At 44.3% G+C, this 18,967-nt stretch overlaps 1 protein-coding gene across 4 annotated transcripts in view; it reads left to right on the forward strand.

The window, feature by feature from the left end:
• The window catches only part of CDK14 (cyclin dependent kinase 14), a 357,378-nt gene that overhangs the window by 331,235 nt on the left and 7,176 nt on the right, over positions 1-18,967 (forward strand). For 3 of the 4 annotated variants that reach the window (XR_012774172.1, XR_012774170.1, XR_012774171.1), the window contains 2 exons: positions 1,516-4,433; positions 4,474-5,806. The exons of the other annotated variant lie outside the window; for it this stretch is intronic. The gene's annotated coding sequence lies outside the window, so the exon portion shown is untranslated. Of the gene's footprint in view, positions 1-1,515; positions 4,434-4,473; positions 5,807-18,967 lie in introns of those variants that run through there. 4 annotated transcript variants of the gene reach the window in all.

Consider the following 18,967-nt stretch of genomic DNA (forward strand, 5'->3'; position numbering starts at 1 on the left):
TCCAGAGGCGTTTAGGAAACAACCCAAGCAGGACTCAAGAGGTGGTAGACCAAGCTCCAGGAAGGCCCAAGATGCTGCCATGCATCATTAAGATCAGGCTTTTGTTAATCCAGTTCAGGTATTCTGGTGCTTAAAGGGCAGAAGAAGAGCTCTCAAGAACCACGACAGGAACCCTGGAAATTATGAAAGTTAGATGTTGTGTAGAGATTAGGCTGTTTTGATGAAAGCCACAATTAAAATGTTATGCTTGAAACTGCAGTTCAAAACTGATGCCTTGTTTTTCTCCTGCTTTTGAAATGAGGGCTAGACTAGATTCACTGGCACCTGCATCCAGTTTCATTTAAATAGTTTTAGGACAGGCTACGCAAACCAGTTCCATGCTCAATGAATATTTCAGCGTTCTTTTTCTTAAGTGCTAAAATTCCTCCATATCTGACTGTCTTCCTGCAACTACATTTTAAAAGTGTAGCAGGTCTGTAGTTACAATCCTTGGTCTTGAAAAACCTTGTAAAACAAATATATTTTGAACTTTAGGAAACTACAGAATTTCTCAGAAAGTGTCACTTTATTACCTGGCGTAGAATTCTACTTGGACATCTATTCCGAGTTAAATATGTTAATTATGAAATCCTTCCAATGGCTCCAGTCCATCTAGCCTTCATTTAGCTTTCACCTGGCTCTTCTTGCAGTTGTTGAGTGCTTTGTTTTAAAGTAATGCTTCCCACATTCTCAGCCTGCCTTCTGTTTTGTGTAAATCTCAAAAACATCATGGTACCTTCTTGCAAGTCCAATCACTGCTTTGAGCCTATACAAACAGGAATCATCAGCAGTGTGAAAGACAATGTTAAGCGAAGCTATCGATATAATGTTTACTTTCTGTATATGAAAGGAGAGGTTTTAGTTATCTGCCTATTAATAGAAAAACACCGAAATAAAGGTGAATATGTGTAAATGCAGTGCAACGAGGAGCTCCATGATCTGGCTGTGTGTGCCGAAGTGTTCATGACATGCCCCGAGGTTGCTCAAATAACTCTTGGGAAGCGAACCTGAGGAGGAGACCTTTTCATAAACTAGTTGCAAGCATTGCTGTGAAGGTGATCGCTAGGGACTCCATGACAAAGGGAGCAAAACGAGCTTGTAAGGCCCTGACGCTGTGCCAGCATTTAGCAACCTTCCTTTGCATTGACAGGGTGTGACCACCTTTAGAAGAGCCAGCTGTCTATTTATGGCTGCCTATAATTTCCATGGAGAATGTGAGTGCTGATGGCACCTCTGAAGATTAGCACTTGGGGCAGAGATACATGAATATAGATTACTATATCTCACTTAGGCAACCACCCTGAGAACATTGGTGGTTTTGAGGTACCAGCTCTAAAAGTGCTTTGGAAGTCTGTCCTTTGCTCTGAGCTGGTGTCTTCATAACCGGCTTTGGACTAACCTATTTTTTACCAAGTAAAAAACCATTAAAACATGCAATTTGTGAGGCTTACTATAATTTATATTGTTTCCTTACAGGATAAAATTTACCAGTTTGGAGGAGGGAAACAAAAACCTAATGAGGAGGCCGACACCAGGAAGGAACCACGGCCTGTTTCCTTTCTTTCTCTATGGTGGATTTCATTCAAAAGAAAATTGAAGCTGGCAAGACCCTGTTTTTCCCCTGCAATTTATTTAAAACCTTGCACGCATTTGGATACCTTGTGATTTCAGAGAACTATGTGAAGATTAAGCTTTTGCTTACTGATACATGGCATGTACTCTTTCAGTCTTTTGTGTTTGATTTTGTTTGATTTTCCACTGCAGTGCTGCATCTTTGTAAGGATTTTTATGCTTTCACCAGCAATGTCTTAAATACATTAAGACAACACATTTGGTGTTCACACTTCTTCAGTAACAACTGTACAAAAAAAGCCAACGGTGGCATAAAGGACTGTGTTTTCTTTGAGAGTTGTGCATATTTTGCAACCAATGGGAAGACTATTTCTGTCAGAGCAAGCCCAACTTGTCTGATCGGCTGACAATTACAGCACCTTGCCACTATTCCTGAAGTGTTGTTGGGTTATTTCTTTTTTCATTGTCTTCTCAGACCGTTCATATCCATTTTAAAAACATGGCAATAATTGCATGTTTACTTCAGTACTCTGAATTTGGTTACTCTGCTTAGGCTATGTAGCATGCCAGTTTTCAAAATAGGCCTGTGAGAAAGACAAAGCAAAAATGATGAGATGTAGGCAGCTGACAGATATACAATGAATTCTTTATGGTTTTTTTTCCCTTTAAGAATATTTCTTTCTTTTTGGGTCTTGGCTAACATCTCTATGTTTTTCCTCACACTATTTACCTTTTGGAATGTTTCCTCGAAAACAGAGATGATGAAACAGTTCTGTTTAATTCAAGGCAGATACTAAGGTACAGAAAAACTTTTGCTGAATGAGCCATCTAGCTGTGTTACTTTGCCGCATACAAAGCAAAGTGGAGAATTTTCCTTATCCCAAACTGTTTGCTGTTCCACACCAAAGCACCTTTCAAGTTATTTTCCATAGGTATTCTGAGCTGATTGGAAGGCACTACCAGATAGTGTGTCTTTAGATAGCTTTTCTGAATGAATCATTCAAATGCAAACTTTGCAAGAAACAAAGTTGTGTGATTTTAGAAAAGGAAGCCCCTGCTACGTTTTGGTTGGGGAGAACATTGTGTTCAGGGGTGTGATAAAACTGCCCTGACCATATACAGTGCTTTGCATTCACAGAGGGCAGGGTATGGTGCAAAAACCACTGTTGAGTTATAGTCCTGCTCGGACAGAAGCGCTTGCTAGGCAATATTATTCTACACATCAATTTGACATCCTTTGCTTGCTGGATGCATTGAATTACATTTTTAACAAGTGTGGTAACACTTTGGTTAGCTTTCAGTGTTTAAAAGGAGGGGAAAAGGATTTGTGCTACTGCCATCTTATTAAACTCCAGCAGTGTTTAATAAGAAAAAAAACACCCAATAAGGCAAATCCTTGAATGCACAAGTAGCTACGAAAGGCCTCTTAATGAACTAGGATACGAGTCTACACTTTCAAAGAGCTGAACCGTGGAAATATTCTCAATATTTGCACAGCCATTAAAAGACAATTTTCCCCAATGACATCTCTGTTTCAGGATCTGGTAAAAGCCATCTGAAAGCCACTTTCAGTCACCATCCTATTTAGAACTTTCTACAGTTTTTCCCCTGTGTTTATGAGGGGAGGAAAGTGACCACTGAACTTTTGAATTTATCACACACTGAAACTGCCTTAGACGTGGTTTGTTTGGGTTTCATGTTTCTTTTTTTTGTAAGAGAAAAGTCTTTTATACATTATCTTTGCTACTTAAATCGTGTGCAGTTTGATGATTAAAATTAGCTATTTTTAGAAAAAAAAACTTGCTGCAAAAATCTGAAGAATTTTTGAAAATGTAACAAAGATTTCAATTAGGAATATAAGGGTAGTTTCATAGACGCATCTACTTGGCAGCTTAAATTGGAAGGCAAGCAATTATGCTGCTCAACTAAACATCTGAAGGTTTAATATAGAGAGTAATTCCCCAACTGTTCCCACAAGCCTAGCACATTACTATCCATAGTGACTCATGTACAGTGTTTGCTTAAGGTATGTATGTGTGTGTGTGTATGTGTGTGCACACACACGTGCATGTGAGATTATCTTCTCTGCCCCATTCCCACTTTTAAGCAACCACTGAAATAAAGTTAGTCCAAAAATCGTCAAACTCAATTGCCTGGAGGAAGGTGCATAAATATCTAGGTTCCTAAAGAGTAACTTGATTTTCAACAGTAGTGAGGTTATGTCAGCTACCGATCAATTAAGGAGTAACCAGGATCTCTTACTTACGCACCTACTTCCCGGGCACCCCGATTGCCTACAGTGACTTGGGTTTGCTGCTCTGCTGTGGAGGCTCTGGGCCCTGGGGATGTTCTCCCTGCACCAAGGGGACCTGGGCTCAGCAAGCTGGTGCCATTCGTGTGAGCGCTGGAAATTATTCTTCTGGAACGTCAAATCTGCTGGGAAACATCAAGTTTTTGGAGCAAGTAGAAGCGTCTTTGTCCAGGGAACTGACGGTACAGCCTTATTTCCCTCTTCCTCCTGCCCTCTCCTTCCAGCAGAGCCCTTCCTGCATGGTTAGCCTGATTGACACTCATCAGTTAGGACCCCCTGACAGCTAGCCCACCTCTCCAGCATCTTGCAGAAGTGGGGTTTTCCCCACAGCTCTTTTCAGTGTTGTGGAATGGACTGTTTAAACCCCATCAGTGTTTTTGAGACAGCTTCAGCAAAGATCAGTAGTGTTGCCCTCTTTTTCTCTCATCCTTCCCTGCAGAATCTTCAAAGGGACAAGAAGAAGCAGCCTGGCCTTCCAGAGGTGCTGCAGGTGCTGGGAATGTGGTGTTTCGTGCCACCAGTAGTGAAAAATGGGCTTAAGTGACCAGTAGTCTCCACCAGTAGTGAAAAATGGGCTTAAGTGACCAGTAGTCTCTGGGTCACGGTCCTTGAGAAACTGTGAGACTCGCTTGGAGTCGATAGCCAGCAGCAGCATAACTTCCATTTTCCTACCGCTTGGCTGAGCCCCAGTAGATCCTTCCTGATGATACTGAGAGGATGTGGCTTTGCCGCGAGAGGGGAGAGCAGCCACAGGGCAGCAGGTGTAATAAGCAGATAAAAATGGGAGGGCATATTCTAACTCTGTATGAGATCTAATATTAAGTGAACGGGGAAAGGAAGATGGTGATAGAGATGGTCTGCATGATACAGAGATTCCTTACAAGTTCAAGTTCACAGAACCTGACTTTGCAAGTCAACCAGCTGGAGATGGCTTAGTCCTCTCTCCTGCTGAGTTCAGATCAGCTCTAATCCACACCCAGCAGGCACCACACCAGTCAGGACACTCCAGTAGTGCCGACATTACATGACTGTACGGTGCCCCGGATCGGTTGGGTCCTTTTAATTCTCACTATTGTTTTTAATCAGCACCATGGTTTAGGATAAGTTGTCAGTACATGCAACACTGAAAATTCCATCTGCAGTAGACAGAGGCACTGGGGTTTTCGCTTTCTCTTTGGCGCGCAGGGGTTCTGCACTTCAGACTCCTGGGGAAAGAAGGTAGGATAATAAATTCCCTGTGGGCTGGTGGGTGATGTACACCCCTGTGTGCTCTGTGTCAGTGCACACAACCGAATGTGTAGTCAATGCTCTGGTATGCTCATATACAAAATATTCATCTGTAAATATTATTGGGTTTGTAATCTTTGTTATATAAAATGTTTAGGCTGTACAGACTGGGGAGCAAAATGCAGACACCCCGTATAAACAAAATTACGTTGCAGTACTGAGCATAACAATACTCTCCCCTACCAGCATTTAGGTGGAGTGACTATATGTTACTGCCTTGCATTTTTCACATAAGCAAAAAATCTAGAAGTAAAGGATGCACTAATAATTCCCATCCCCCAAAATGCATTTCAATGGTGCTGCATACAAAATCCCTGCTTGCCAGCTTCCACATGGATTTTTGTATGGTGCACTAAGAGGTGTTCTTTTTTTAACAAATAAAAAGGGGAGGGCTGGTACATGAAAACAATGTTAATGTAATTAAATATATATATATATATACTTCAGAAGAACAGCATAGTAAGCAGTACAGTAAAATAAATGTCGCATTATTTGTTACACCTTGTAATTTGTCTGTATTATGAAAGATGTAATGGTTTGTCGCTGTAACTGTTGTTTTCTTGTAACATCATATTGAATAAAGCGTAGCAGAATCTCTCTTCTCCTTCGTATATGTGATCTAGACCTAACCTAGGGAATAAAGCCTTTCTTTTACTTTTTGTTCTTCAAAAAATGAACAAGGAAATGGTTGTAAACAACAGATTTTTAAGGAATGAAAAGTACTTAGAAGCAGGCAGGCACTAGACAGTAATTACTTGAAAAGATTAGGCACTGATTCAGTCAAACACATGAGCTTAATCAAAACTACAAGGCAGTGCTAGCTACGCAGGGCAAGGTTCTTCGCATTTCTGTCTGTACTAGTTAGTAGGTTAATTATTTGGTGTCTCTTTCCATTTTGTTATATGTGTGACAAGGGACATATTTACAGTACACTGGGATTTAATTGAAGTAGTAGAAGGGCTGGTTTTCTGGCAAAAAAACCCCAGGTCTGATTTAAATATATCATTGTATGGAGAATAAACTCTGGCTTATTGGAAAATCAGGCAAAACATACGATATGCATTTTTCACAACTTTGATATGGGAGTGTGATTTACACCTGCTCATACTTGGTTATTTATCGCAATCAGTGAGTGTGTGCTGCTTGGATTCTTAACCTGTTTGTTTATTCGTGCATTATAGCATTAGATAGGCAAGTGCTCACTCGCACTGAATATAATCAATATGTGCCTTAAGTATTTTCTCCTCCTTTCCATTGCTTCTAGCTTTTTTGGTACCAACATCTTGCTAGGACCTATTTTTAGACAATGAAAGTTAAATCGATGCAGCTTGCAGAGACTTTGTTAGTATATTTGACTGAAATGTCAGAATATGCTGTTTTAGGAAATGCAGGAGTCTATAGGAATCTGTTGGCTTTAATATCACTTTGGTCTGGGATAGGGGATGGCTGGAGAGCAAGTACGTGTACTCTCTAGGCTGATGGGGAAGCCACTAGCCTGGAATATGGGTAATGCAGGACCCAAATTCTGGTCTTGGCTCCGGCTAATTAGGAGTAATTGAAGACAAAATGGTCTTCCTTAGAGCTAGCACAATATAGGTGTGATTGTGGGTCTTCAGTGTCCCAGGTTTTATCTGGCAGAATCACGTTCTGGCCCAGTTCTGATGGCAAAACTCTTCAGGAGAAGAATCCCCACTTTTACATCTAGAAAGCTGCTGCAAAATGACATCAGCTGCACCCAGAGGGCATTGCACAAAACCAAACCAAGGAAACACATGCATGTTCCTCTGTTTGTTTTACCCCCAGTTCTCACTGGCTAGGGCAAATTTAGGAAGGCGTTGCCTTTTCATAGCCTAGATGAATAATTTGTGCTTTCAGCTGAGTATCTGATTTGTTTGGTATTCCTGACTCACTACCTGTGTGGCAACTTTAACCTACAAATCTCTCAGATACAAATGAGGACCACGAATTATTACCTAAAAAGGTTTGTATGTTTGAGCACTGGGTACCAGGAAGGATATTCAGAGTGAGCTTTTAATTATGTAGTATAATCTTTAAAGCCGTCTCCTGACCCCCTTGGCTGCACTCCTAGCCTGTTTAGCCCCAAGGTTTTCTTCCTAAACTAGCCTGGCTGCTACAGCAAAGGAAGAGATGCACTTAACTAGAATAGCAGCCACCCCTCCCCCGAGAAAAGAAAAACCAGAGGGAAGGTGTTGGAGCAACCTTGTGCCACTAGGTTAACGCATACAGTTTCTAAATAATGCCTCTCCTTGTAAACCTCTGCAAAGTAAACCCTTCAGCAGCGGAAGGGCTTGCTGCTACCAGTGGGGGGTGGTGTTATGGACATTAGATTTGAGAAGCTTATATAGCACATGGGCGAGGATAAAGGGATACAAATCAGAGAAAAAAACCTGAAGAGATTAAAAAAAAAAAAAATCCAGGGCCAAGTATTTACTGTTCATTCCCCTTGTGAGTGGTGTTATATATTGTCTGCAGTGAGTCATGCTGAGAGCGAGCCAGGCACAATAATAGCTGAGAGCAGTCCTGCAGCCCCTTTGTTACTGCCTGTGCCGGCTGATACCGAGTTGGGCAAAAAAATGGTTCCAAAAATGTTCTCTTTTTTTCTTTTCTCCTGTTTCCCAAAGGTCCCGGTAGTGATTGTTGGGGCTGTACTACCTTGAAAGAACTGCTAAACTAAAATCAAGCATATTTTAAAATTAATTTTCCAAGGACCGATACAGTGATTTCACATAAAAGACGTCACAGCTTTAAGTGCTATACAAGATACTGCAGTGCTGTATACCCTAGTAAAGACTTGAAGCCTAAGGAGATTTATGATATCATAGAAACATTTCAACCTCACCTTTCAGCTAGAATTAGGACTACAGCGTAGGTTTCAAAAGGGTAGGTGTTCATCTTACAATCCAGCTAATTATAATAGTTTGCCCCCAGCTTCCACCTGAGATATTCATGCATTAATGAAATGAGCTGTACACACAGCCCTGGGATATACCGTATAGATGTAAAGAGCCATATTTTGTAGAAGGAAAAAAAGAAAAACCCACCCCAAAACCCAAGGCACAGATTCAGTTCTCTATTTTCAAAGCTCTGCATGGGCACAAGCACCCAAGAGAGTATTTCACTTGGTGTTTGGTGAAGATTGAGCATTCAGGATACTTTTTTAGAATAGTTTATCACAACAGCAAAGAAGTGTAACATCAGTGTTCAAAACAAGTTGTGTTTCACTGCATGGACAGATGGAAAGATACCAATACATGACATGACAAAGTGTTGTGGTCTAATAGGACTGCAAAGAGTTGTTCGTTAACCAAATGCCCGGCATCATGTCAGTGTGGAGCAGGAGAAATTGCATGTACCGTCATGTCGGCTTCGCTGGGAAATACTGTAAACATGAACTGCCACTTGGCTGCATCAGGAGACATAGATAAAACTGTCAAACTCTTCAGAGACCGTCTCAGGTGTTCTTCTATATCCCTATTTTTTTTCACAACACGCATACAGGAAAGCAGAAGAGATTTTCTGCTTGGGAGGTAGTGCTCTACAGAAATAGCCCCTTTCATATAGGTGGTTAACATTTTATAGATACTTCTCTCCCAGCATGCTGTTCTGGCCCATTACATGTAATAAATGCAAACCACTATAGCCCTAACATGCCCTTTTTATGTACATTGCTGGCTGCTACAAGTGCTTGTCTATCTGCTGAGCACTCAGAAAGCAGCCCAGCGCAGGGTATTTTGGAACACAACTGCCTCTTTGGTGGGGATGTGAATCACGGAAGAGCTGCACTTCTGCTCTCCCACATCCACTAGGTCCTTTCCAGAAATGCCTGTTTGCATCTGGGCAGCGTCCGTGTTTTCACTGCCGGCTGTTTAGCTTGCACTCGTGCATGCGGAGTGACTAATCTGGAATAGCAGGAACCTGTAATTTTGGGAGCAGCTCCATTAGCGGTCAGAGGTACCCCGCTCTTCTGCCAGTCCAGAGACAGCAGCAAGTGAGCTCTCTTTGGCAGAGCGAGGTTTCGCTGCTCCGTAGCTCCAGCCGCTCTTCTGAGCTCTGCTCAAACACAACATCTGTCGGTGCAGCAGGACTGGAGGTGGAGGAAGCAGGAGAGAGGGCACAAGACAGAGATGCATGTGCAGTCTGGGGGGAGGCCATGAACCTGGCAGTGGTTAGGAAATGGTCACAGGAAAGTTCCCTTCTTCTGGAAATCTCTTCAATGTTCACCCTACCGCTAGCTGGGCCCTTCTTTTATAGCCCCCACAGGAGAAAGGGACATTTGGGTATCCTCCCAAAACTTTCCCCCAAGCAATTATAATTTAGATTTAGGACAACTGATTGATCAAAGGAAAGGGGAGAGTCTCCAAGGGTTTCAGATGAGCCCTTACAAGTCCCTAAATATGAGGAAGCGTGCTATACGCTCACCACCTGTAATAACACGGAGCTTTGAACACCCCAGTGTGTTTCTGCAGCGTTAGCCAGCAGGGTTTCCTATGCCAGCGCTGCCGAAGTAAACAATACCCAGTTTTTGGGAGAGGAGGCTTGTGACAAACCCCAGTTCGGCAGCAGTGCCAGGTGGGCTGGAGGAGATGCCACCTTAACCAGGGAAAGAAAGGAGCCCAGGCCTGGAAATGACATTGTCTCTTTACCAGAGGCCTGATGACAAATGGGTGCTAAAGCGGCTTTGCCCCCTGCCATCAGGACTCTCGGCTGCTCCTTATTAGCGCGGTGACAGTCACTGTGCATAAATAAAAACATCGGTGGCTCACTCGGTGGCTCACTCACAATCCCCTCCACCTGACGGGATTGTGCAGGTATACGGCAACTTCATGGCGAGAAACCTGCAGCGCCCTTCAAAACACTGAGCCCGGTGAATTCCCACACCTGCAACTGGGGCCGCAGTGCTCGCTTCACACCATAATATTTTGACTGCAGGAATCTGTCTGGGAGGAGAATGTGCCAGGAACGAACAAGGAGCACATTTACGTTTGCTGGCCTTGCTGAACAGCACTTCAGATGCCCCGTTTTGCACAAACACACGTTTCTCAGCAGCTCTGCTGGCGCATGCCCAGAGGCGTGGGCGCCGCGGAGGGGCCGCAGACACGATGGGTCACGCAGCACGCGAAGGGCGGCCAACGGCAAAGAAGGGACCTTAAACTGAAGCACCATTCAAGGGCTGTCCCACAGAAAATGGGAGCTCCCATGTGCCGGAGGACAGCAGCCCTGCCAACACCGAGGCCCTGCTAGCGTGCCTGCTTCCCGGTAGCTGCCGTGAGCGGCGCGGCGGCTCCCCGCGACGCCTGCGGGCCGGGCGGCGCCGCCACCGCTCGCCGGGGGGCGCCATGGGCCGGGGCCGCCCGCGCCGGGCTCGCTGCCCGCGGGCGCGGCTGCCGGGGGCGGGAAAGGGCCGGGGCCGGGGCCGGGGCCGGGTCAGCCCTCGCTGTGAAAGGGGGAACTCTGGCACCAACGTGAGGGAAAAATAACACCGGAGTATCCGTGCGGAGCGGGAGGAGGAGCTCTACATCCCGAGTTAGCCAGGGTGCGGCCTGCCGCTGGCTTTGGCACGGTGGAGGAGCTGTGTTGCTGTGAAATTCAGGGGTTTTGGAAGGTTCGAGCTTTTCACAGAATTTTTTCGAATGTTTTACGAAATGCCGCTGTGAATGGGGGTTCTGCTTCCCTCAGCCATGGCTCCGGACTGGCATCGGATGGCACGGCATTGTCGGGCAGAGCGGATGCTGGGTGTAGGTTGCTGGGACACGCCAGGCCCCGCGCTCCCCTCACAGCGTCCTCTTCCCCAGAGCGCATCTTTGAGGCGTCCTGAACTGCGAGTACAGCCTGGCCGCCAGCACCTGCAGCTGCGAGCCAGCATCCTGCCCTGCTGCTGGCAGCTACGGGGGACCCCCAACCCCTCCTCTTTTCCACATCCATCCAAATACTGTCACCTGCCAGGGTTTCCACCAACTCAACACGTTTGAAGGCACTTCGCTACGACCCGGCAGTTCATGTGCAACACCTTCAGTCCCGTTTACTGTATTGCCTTAGATCTCTCATCTGCCCTCAGATACATCCATGCAGCAGCCGGTGCAGTAACGGGGGTTTGTGCTGGTGTGTGAATACCTGAAGATGGAATTGGACTCCATGCCATCTGTAACACACAGTATCAAACTCACACTTGCCCCAGATCCTGATCTTTTATTAATTTCTTCCACACAGAGAAGAAAAAAAATTGCAACCAAGTTCTTTTAAAGAACTCTCTGGAGCCTGAGTTAGAGAAATGGCCTTAGGTGGATTTTTTTTTTTAACTTGGACATTTACTACAAAGAGAAAAAGAAAAGGTGCTGTTTAATCTCTCTTCTCATGTGATCCTCAGTCTCTACCTGGTTTATTTTCTCCACATATGATCTCCTTTGTTCTCTGGGAGTAGTCACCTAAACAAGTGATTAACAGATGAAGGATCAGCCTGCAATGCTCCTAGCTGCAGGATGCAATGCGGGGAAAAAAATGAAGAATTCCACACTGGTTATTTTTCTGACATGCCTCCCAGTCCTACATTGTCCCAACAGAGAAATTGCTGTTGTAGCACACGCGCTTTTTTCTTTTGAGGTGTCGCTCAGCACTTCCCCAAATTTCCCAGAGCTCCCTGCACCTTCTTTCAATTAAATTGCTTTTCTTAACTTAATTTGGGACTGTTTAATTAGAGCTGGTTGGAAGTTTTTCCCAACAAAGCAAGGTTATTCAGCAGCTTTGAAAACCACTGATTTATCAGGAGAGAAAGACTTATCTTTCAATTAACTTCCTTCACCTGTGGGTTGCCAGGAGCTCAGGTTTCTCAGCTCAGTGACAGGTTTCCATTTGAATGACTGTGAGGCTGGAGACCTTGGATTCTTGCCTCTTGGCCATAGAGCTGGGAGCCAACACTGGGATCCTCCAGTGTGTGCAGCTATGGGGCAGTGCAGATGCCAGAAATTGGTATGATTACTTTAGTTTCAAGACATCATGAGTTTATGTCATGAAACTGGCCAGACTGCTATCCCCAGATACTTCAATATTTCACATTTTTTGACACAGTAGTTCAACTCCATGAACATGTTAATGGTTTTGCTTTTAGTTTGGAATGAAGCATTTCTGGAAAGCATTTCCCCATGAAAGAAGGAATCATTATCCTTCATTGGAAAGATCATCATTAGCAATGAAACCTATCAAAAGGGGATAACAAGCTTCACTGGCTGGAGGAGACAATAGGTAAATTCAGGCTACAGCTAAGATGTATTCTTTCTAAAGAAAATAATGACTCAATAGATCATCTTACCATTCGTGCAGGAGAGGTCTGGTTTTAATGCAGTTTGAAATCAATTGGAATCTTGGCAATCCTGAAGTAAATGAATATTTTTTTTGCATCGATTTCAGTAGCGTTAGGACTTTTTTTATCTGGGATGACTTGCTAAGATAGACACTTCAGTTTAAACACAAATTGGAGCTTGAGGCTAGATTCCACTTTGTGAATGTCGATGGCTTATGCAAGCAGGAAGTCACACTTGATAGCCTTATAATTTGTTACTTATATAAGAGGTTGCAATGGCTACATGGTTTACCAGTGGATAAATTTAGATTTTGTCCTGTTTTAACATATTTGCAGATGTTACTGGTACCATTGCTTCACAGTCCTCTTTTTTACCCGTATGTGATGACCGGTTGTTTTTTTTTCTACTATGAATACAGATATATGTATTTCTGAGAAAAAGAAATGTGATTGTCTAAGCAACACAGTTTGGAAAAAGGGAGCCAACCTCTTCCCTATGCCCAGTATTACATCATTTGAAACAGCACACTATCTCAAGATCTTCTAAGGACAGAAACTGCATCATACAGGAAAGACTGAAATCTTAATTTCCAATAGCGTAAAGGTCCCATTTGCAGTCTTGGAAAAATCAACTGTTACTAGGCTTAAAACCTATTCTCATTACAGCAGTAAATGCTCTCTATTGTAGCCTCAGTACACAAGGAAAAAATGCCATCTGCAGAAGGACGTTATTTTATAAAAACATACCTATTTCTGTTAATTGTTCCTCTAAGAAAGCTTTAATTGAAAAGACATTGAAGTAGAACGTAGCTGACTGTATGGAGGCTAAAATGAGGTAATTCACATTTTATTTTGTTTGGACTCAAAATTGGTTGCAACCTTTGCTTTCTGCTGTGATTTGTCTCTAATCAGCATTCCCACTGTTCTAGAAATTGATTTGAATTCTACGTTGATACAGGAGATGAATATAAACAGATCTCACCTCCCCTCTTGTGAGGGCAATTCATGCAAAATAAGTTTAGGGGCTCTGGGATTTAACATTTACTGACTTTTGTCTGTGGGAACTGGAGTGCCACTTTGCACATCGTGAACATTGTGAATTACCTGCCTTAAGGGGGATTGTTAGCACATGAATCAAAAGTGGCTGACTAATGTAGAACATCTCAAACAAGAGGATTAGAAAATAGCTGAGATGCACCAAGATGCATTTTAATTCAGCTGAAGTGAAATTAGGTGCTTTTTAGTCTAATACTGCTCTTAAGTATAATGTTGAACAGTGACTGTGAAAATAGGAAGATCTGGGTACCCTCATTTTGCTACAGAGAAGATGCCATCTATTTATTTTCCCTTTAAAAGCAGTCTACTTCCTTTACCCGTGGTAATGGTGCTTGCTCAGTTGTATGTGCTTCATTCATAAAGGAAGAGCACTGTATTCCTCCACGCCACGAAGACCATAGTGATTCTCCTTTGATTATGTGGGTAACACTCTGGAGAATGAGATGATTATGCACACATATTTTCCTGTATTTTTATATTGAAAAAGCAGGGTTTTTTCAGATGCTCCAGAGTTACTTTCTCCTCCCACTAAGAAACCTTTGCAGCGGCAGCCTCAGTGTGATGTTCGTCCTTGAGAATCCTGCTACAAAGACACCCATGCCTGAGCTCAGCTCCAGTTGTCTGGGACGTGGGATCTTGCAAACACTGCGTCTCATCACTTCCAAACTTTCAGGGAAAGTTTAAAGCATCAGTGGGCTAAACACTATTCGGCTTGGTGACAAATGGAGAAGACTGATTTCATCTGGTGTAAGGTAAAAACCAGGCAGGTCTGCAGGGTGTCCCCTGCTGTGGCCTCACCTGGCACACTGATCTGCTCCGTTTGCTGAATTCCCCTTTGGGTTTAAAGATGATGCATGGCCTAACATGCTGTCTCCCTCCATCTCCAAACCAGACACCATGGGAGTCCGAGACAGACGAAATTCATTGGTGTTGGCCAATTCTGATCCTACTGAAATGGGAGCTTAATTCAGTGGGATCAGAATTTGGCCCTTAGGCAGTGAAGGTGCAGTGTTTACTGAGAAGAGGGTTTCTTTGATAACTTTCTAAAGAGCGTAGAGAAAGCAGACTACTGCTGGACAGAGTAAGTACGGCCATTTACTCTGGGCAACAGCTTTTGGAACTAGGAAGTTGAGCAACCAGGCTAATGTTCTCAGCAAAGGACTAGCAATACTTACTTATTTTAACTAGAGCTGCATGCTGGTCCTATTTGGAGGAAAGCTGTGCTGGCAATGTTTAAAAAAAAAAGGAAAAAATATTTTTGGATTGACATGAAACCATATTTTTTCAGACTGTATGGCAAACGGGGAAGGTTTTTTTCAGGTTGAATAACGTATTTCACACTGATTTGGGACATTTATAAAGGACATGAAAGCAATGTGAAAATAAACTCATGTGGGGTGACTGGAGCAATATTAACAAAACTGAGGAGGGGAGATCCCCTTTTGCACCCAGCAGTGCAAACTTTCTCTCTTTAGGGGGGAGACTCCAACTGCTCAGTAATCCCCAGGTTTTCCTCTCAGAAAGATGTCCTAAATGCCAGGCTCTAAGGCTGGCTGCCCAAACTATGCCTCACAGGCAGGTCAAATGAAACTCCTGCGATGGACACTGCCTGAGAAAGTAGCTCTGCTGAATTCAAGGCTGCTGGGCAGTTTGTATGCCGTAGGGAGGGACAGGTAAAACAGCAGAAGCTGTGGTGGTGAGCACTGCCTCGTGTCCCTGTTCTGCCACTAGCCCAGCCCTGCTGCCTGTTTTCTGGGATGTGGAGCTCCTGACCACTTGAAGGTGTTGGTACTTGGGGTGAAGAAAATTCTCTGTGGCAGCTACAGAGGATACAGAGGAGCCTCTCGAATGCTGATGTGTCCAACCTCACTTAACTCATGAACATTCACTGGGTAAGAAAACAGGTGAGAATTATGGTATGGTCTGGTGTCTAGGACACTCATCTGAATTTTCCAGGCTCTGCTTCCAAGCATCTTCAAATGGAAAACTGAAGGTATCCCACCAGAATCAGTATCACTGTGAAAGAGGTAGGAGGCCCATGATTTTAAGACCTAGCTTTAAATCAGTTAGAAAAAGGAGAGGATATTTGCCTCCAGTCTCACAAAATTTAGTTGGTATGGCATAAGGATGCTCTTTTCCCATTTTCTGTTGTTTCAGAAATTGTTTTCAAGTCAGCTTGTAAGTCTTGCCTGAAAAGTCAAAGCAAAAAACTATTGCAAAAACACCAAAATAATCCCTTCCACATTTTATTTCAGGTGAAACTGTTGACTGAATTTGACTTGACATTACAAGTGTTTGCATTTTTCTGTGACTAAGTGATTCCTTACACTCTCTGCACTCAGCTCTAGCTTGAGCTCTGCTGTTATTTCACCCTCCTTGTATTCTGCTTTGGGAGCATCTAAGATAACTGCTCAGTCGCTGAGCCGCAGCCTCCTCCGCAGGGATGGGCGGATGCACTAGCTTTGTGCTTGCATCGACTTTTCCAGCAAACTGGTTTCCGTGATAAACACCTGAGGCGCTAAAGAAATATGGCTTCAGTCCTCCCCTTCCAAAATCCTCATCAAACAACTGTTGCCAATATATATTCTACCCTAGCAGACATTTCATTCGGTCTATAATCTGTGGAAAACGTAAGAATTGATCTCTCAGCAGTGTTGCTAAAAGCCGCAGTCACTTTGCTTTGTTTTCACTTGGAGAGTATAAATGTCTCTTTGGCAGATTTGATTTCTGGGCTGCTCCTGGCTGAAAACACTATCATCAGCATTGACTTCCCTCATGGCCTGTCACAGGCAAGCCATCCTGTGATCGAACAGCAGCCCGCAACTATCAATATCCATTATTGGACTTCTTAGCTGGTGTGCACTGCACTGGCCAGAGGCAGATCTTTCTCTTCAAAATGTAAGGCTTGTGGGTACAGACCTTGGGCACATTTTGAGCCACGAAGCAATGAAGCCGTACTGTTCGCTTGCACCCTGGCACTCTCCGCCCCCACTGAGATGTCACGTCTTGCTGGAGGATTTTTACGTGTAAATCTGGGCTGCCCTGTGGCTCCCCTTCCTCTCCTCTCCTGCCAACCTGGCTTCTTATTAAAGCTCCTGCTGAAAGTGTGAACTCAGCTGGAGGGGGATCTGTCTCCTTCTCCAACTTGCTACAGACCGCACATCTTAAAGCACAAGAGAAGCGGGTGATTTGGCCCCTGCCCTCTTCCAACAGCTACAGCTTCAGGGAACCACAGGAGGTGTTTCCAGCTCTGCTGCCTGTACTCCTCATCTGACAAATGAGCAGGTTTTCTGCCTCGCTCCCAATGCTGCCTCTTTGTCCGAACCACCAGCCGTGGGCCCTCCTTTTGTCATCATCTGTTGTTAGCTGTTCCTCTGTGACTGTAGGTTCCCCTGAAAGTGAAGTGGCAGCTTCCTTCTGTGGGGCAACTTTGCCACATGGAGACCCGCAGCGGGGCAGCTCTGCTCCCGTGAATGCCCCCGAGAACTCAGCTGCCACTGCACAGGGCTCTCGGGAGACCAAGCCCACGTCTATGCTGTGGGTCTTGGGAGCACTCAACACCTTCCAGGGCTTTGTGTGTGCCACAGCTGTATCCTGCCTCATCAAAATGGCCTTAATTCTCGGCACAAAAGTCCTCCAGCCCAGTACCGAGTCTGCCAGTCCTCCAACCCCATACCTGGCAGCCAGTTCCTGGGGAAGGGTATGTGAATAAAGCAAGCCCATAGCAGTATCTCCTCTAAGTAGTCTCCTAGCTCTCAACAGTGACCAGCTAAAGTAGGGGCCTGCCAGGGGATGGTGAATGCCGTTTTACTGCTCCATGAGATAGCAGCCTGGGCAAAATGGCCAGAAGGAGCCATAGCAAACTGACTAGAGCATGCCTGTCCCTCTATGCCAAAGCCATGCCTAGCCCTGCTGAAGACACTGCTTGGCTTGAACACTATCTCCTCCGTGTCCTTTACATCCAGATGTCTGAAGGGTAGAAGCTGCTTCCTGTGCAATGTAGTGCTATGCTCTTGAAAGAAACCTGGAACTGTTCTTCATATTTATTAGATCATCTTTAATTTGGAACATCAGTGAGAGTTTCTGTGTGTTCTTCAGTTGCCTTCCTCCAACAGCTTCTACCCGTGTATATGAATTCTAGTTCCCTGCTTTTCCAGGCTGTAGCACACATGTGCCTCCTTATGTAGTGCCATCAGTGGATATACTTAATGAGCAGATTCTTTCTGTTGATTTGTGCTGGATATTTCTAATTGCCAAAGTCTCTTCTTAGTGGTCTTTAATTGTCTGTTTTGTATGGTCACACTGCAGATCAGACAAACCCATATCACACTGTAGACTGGGCATCAGGCTGGAGATCATGCAAAGACACAAACATGCTGAGAGAAAAATGAGCTGTCGCCCTTGCATATTTGAACTTTTGATATGCCTGTCGTCCTGTGTTGCAGGTCTTCATGGCAGGAATATTTCTAAATCCCACAGGCCTGGTTCTCTGTTTTGCTCTATCCGTTGTAAAGCAAGAACATGTTAGCCCCAAGCTATATAAATAAAAGTGGGAAAATAGAAGCAAGCCCTACGTTTTTAAATACTCACGTGTATCTCTGTCATAATAATGACTTCTTTAGAGTCAAAAGGATCTTCCTCTTTATCCAGCTGCTGTGTTAGCTTTTAGCTCAATTTATAGGTAGAGTTTTGCATTACTCTGTTTGTGAGCCTACTGCTTCAGCAAGGCCCAAATAGTTGTTGATCATCTGGGTTTTGTTATCACAGGGTTACACTAGAAGAAGGTATTTTCCCTTCATTCTCTGCTGCTTTTTTCCCCTTTGTTTCTTTCAAAACACATGCACCGCTATCCTTCCTGTGCTATTGCCTGTACCTCTGCCTCACCCTTGCATGTATGTTGTTTTCTGAAAAGCCAGGTTAGAAAAGTCCTTCTCTAGCAGCAAGTGGACTTTGAAATACTGAGTTACGCTGCACACTGTATCTCCCCACTGCAATTCATTCTGCTCTAAAATGAGAGCAAACCTGCTGAGGTGGCTGATTCTGGCTGGGCTCGGGGTTATTGAGATCCTCAGGAACAGTAAGTTTCTTAAGTGCCAGCCCTGGACCTCTGGTGAATGAGCAAACCTACTCTGTGCCTGGAGTCCAGCGGGAGAGCAGTAACACTGAGCTGTTTTTGCAATAAGGCTAGCACTGGAACTGGCTGCCCCAGGGCTGGAAGTGCTCAGGGAAGGTGTGTGTAACCCTCTTTGGGCTTTATCACTCAGCTGAGATTTTCAGCAAGATGGAGAAGAGGCAAAATCAATTTATCAGCTGTGGAATTCCTATTGAGGACGAGATGTGTTGAATCCCCATTGCTGGGGAGATTAAGGAACTGGTGAGCATCTGTG

Source organism: Mycteria americana, chromosome 2, assembly GCF_035582795.1.
Source record: "Mycteria americana isolate JAX WOST 10 ecotype Jacksonville Zoo and Gardens chromosome 2, USCA_MyAme_1.0, whole genome shotgun sequence".
Lineage (NCBI taxonomy): Eukaryota > Metazoa > Chordata > Aves > Ciconiiformes > Ciconiidae > Mycteria > Mycteria americana.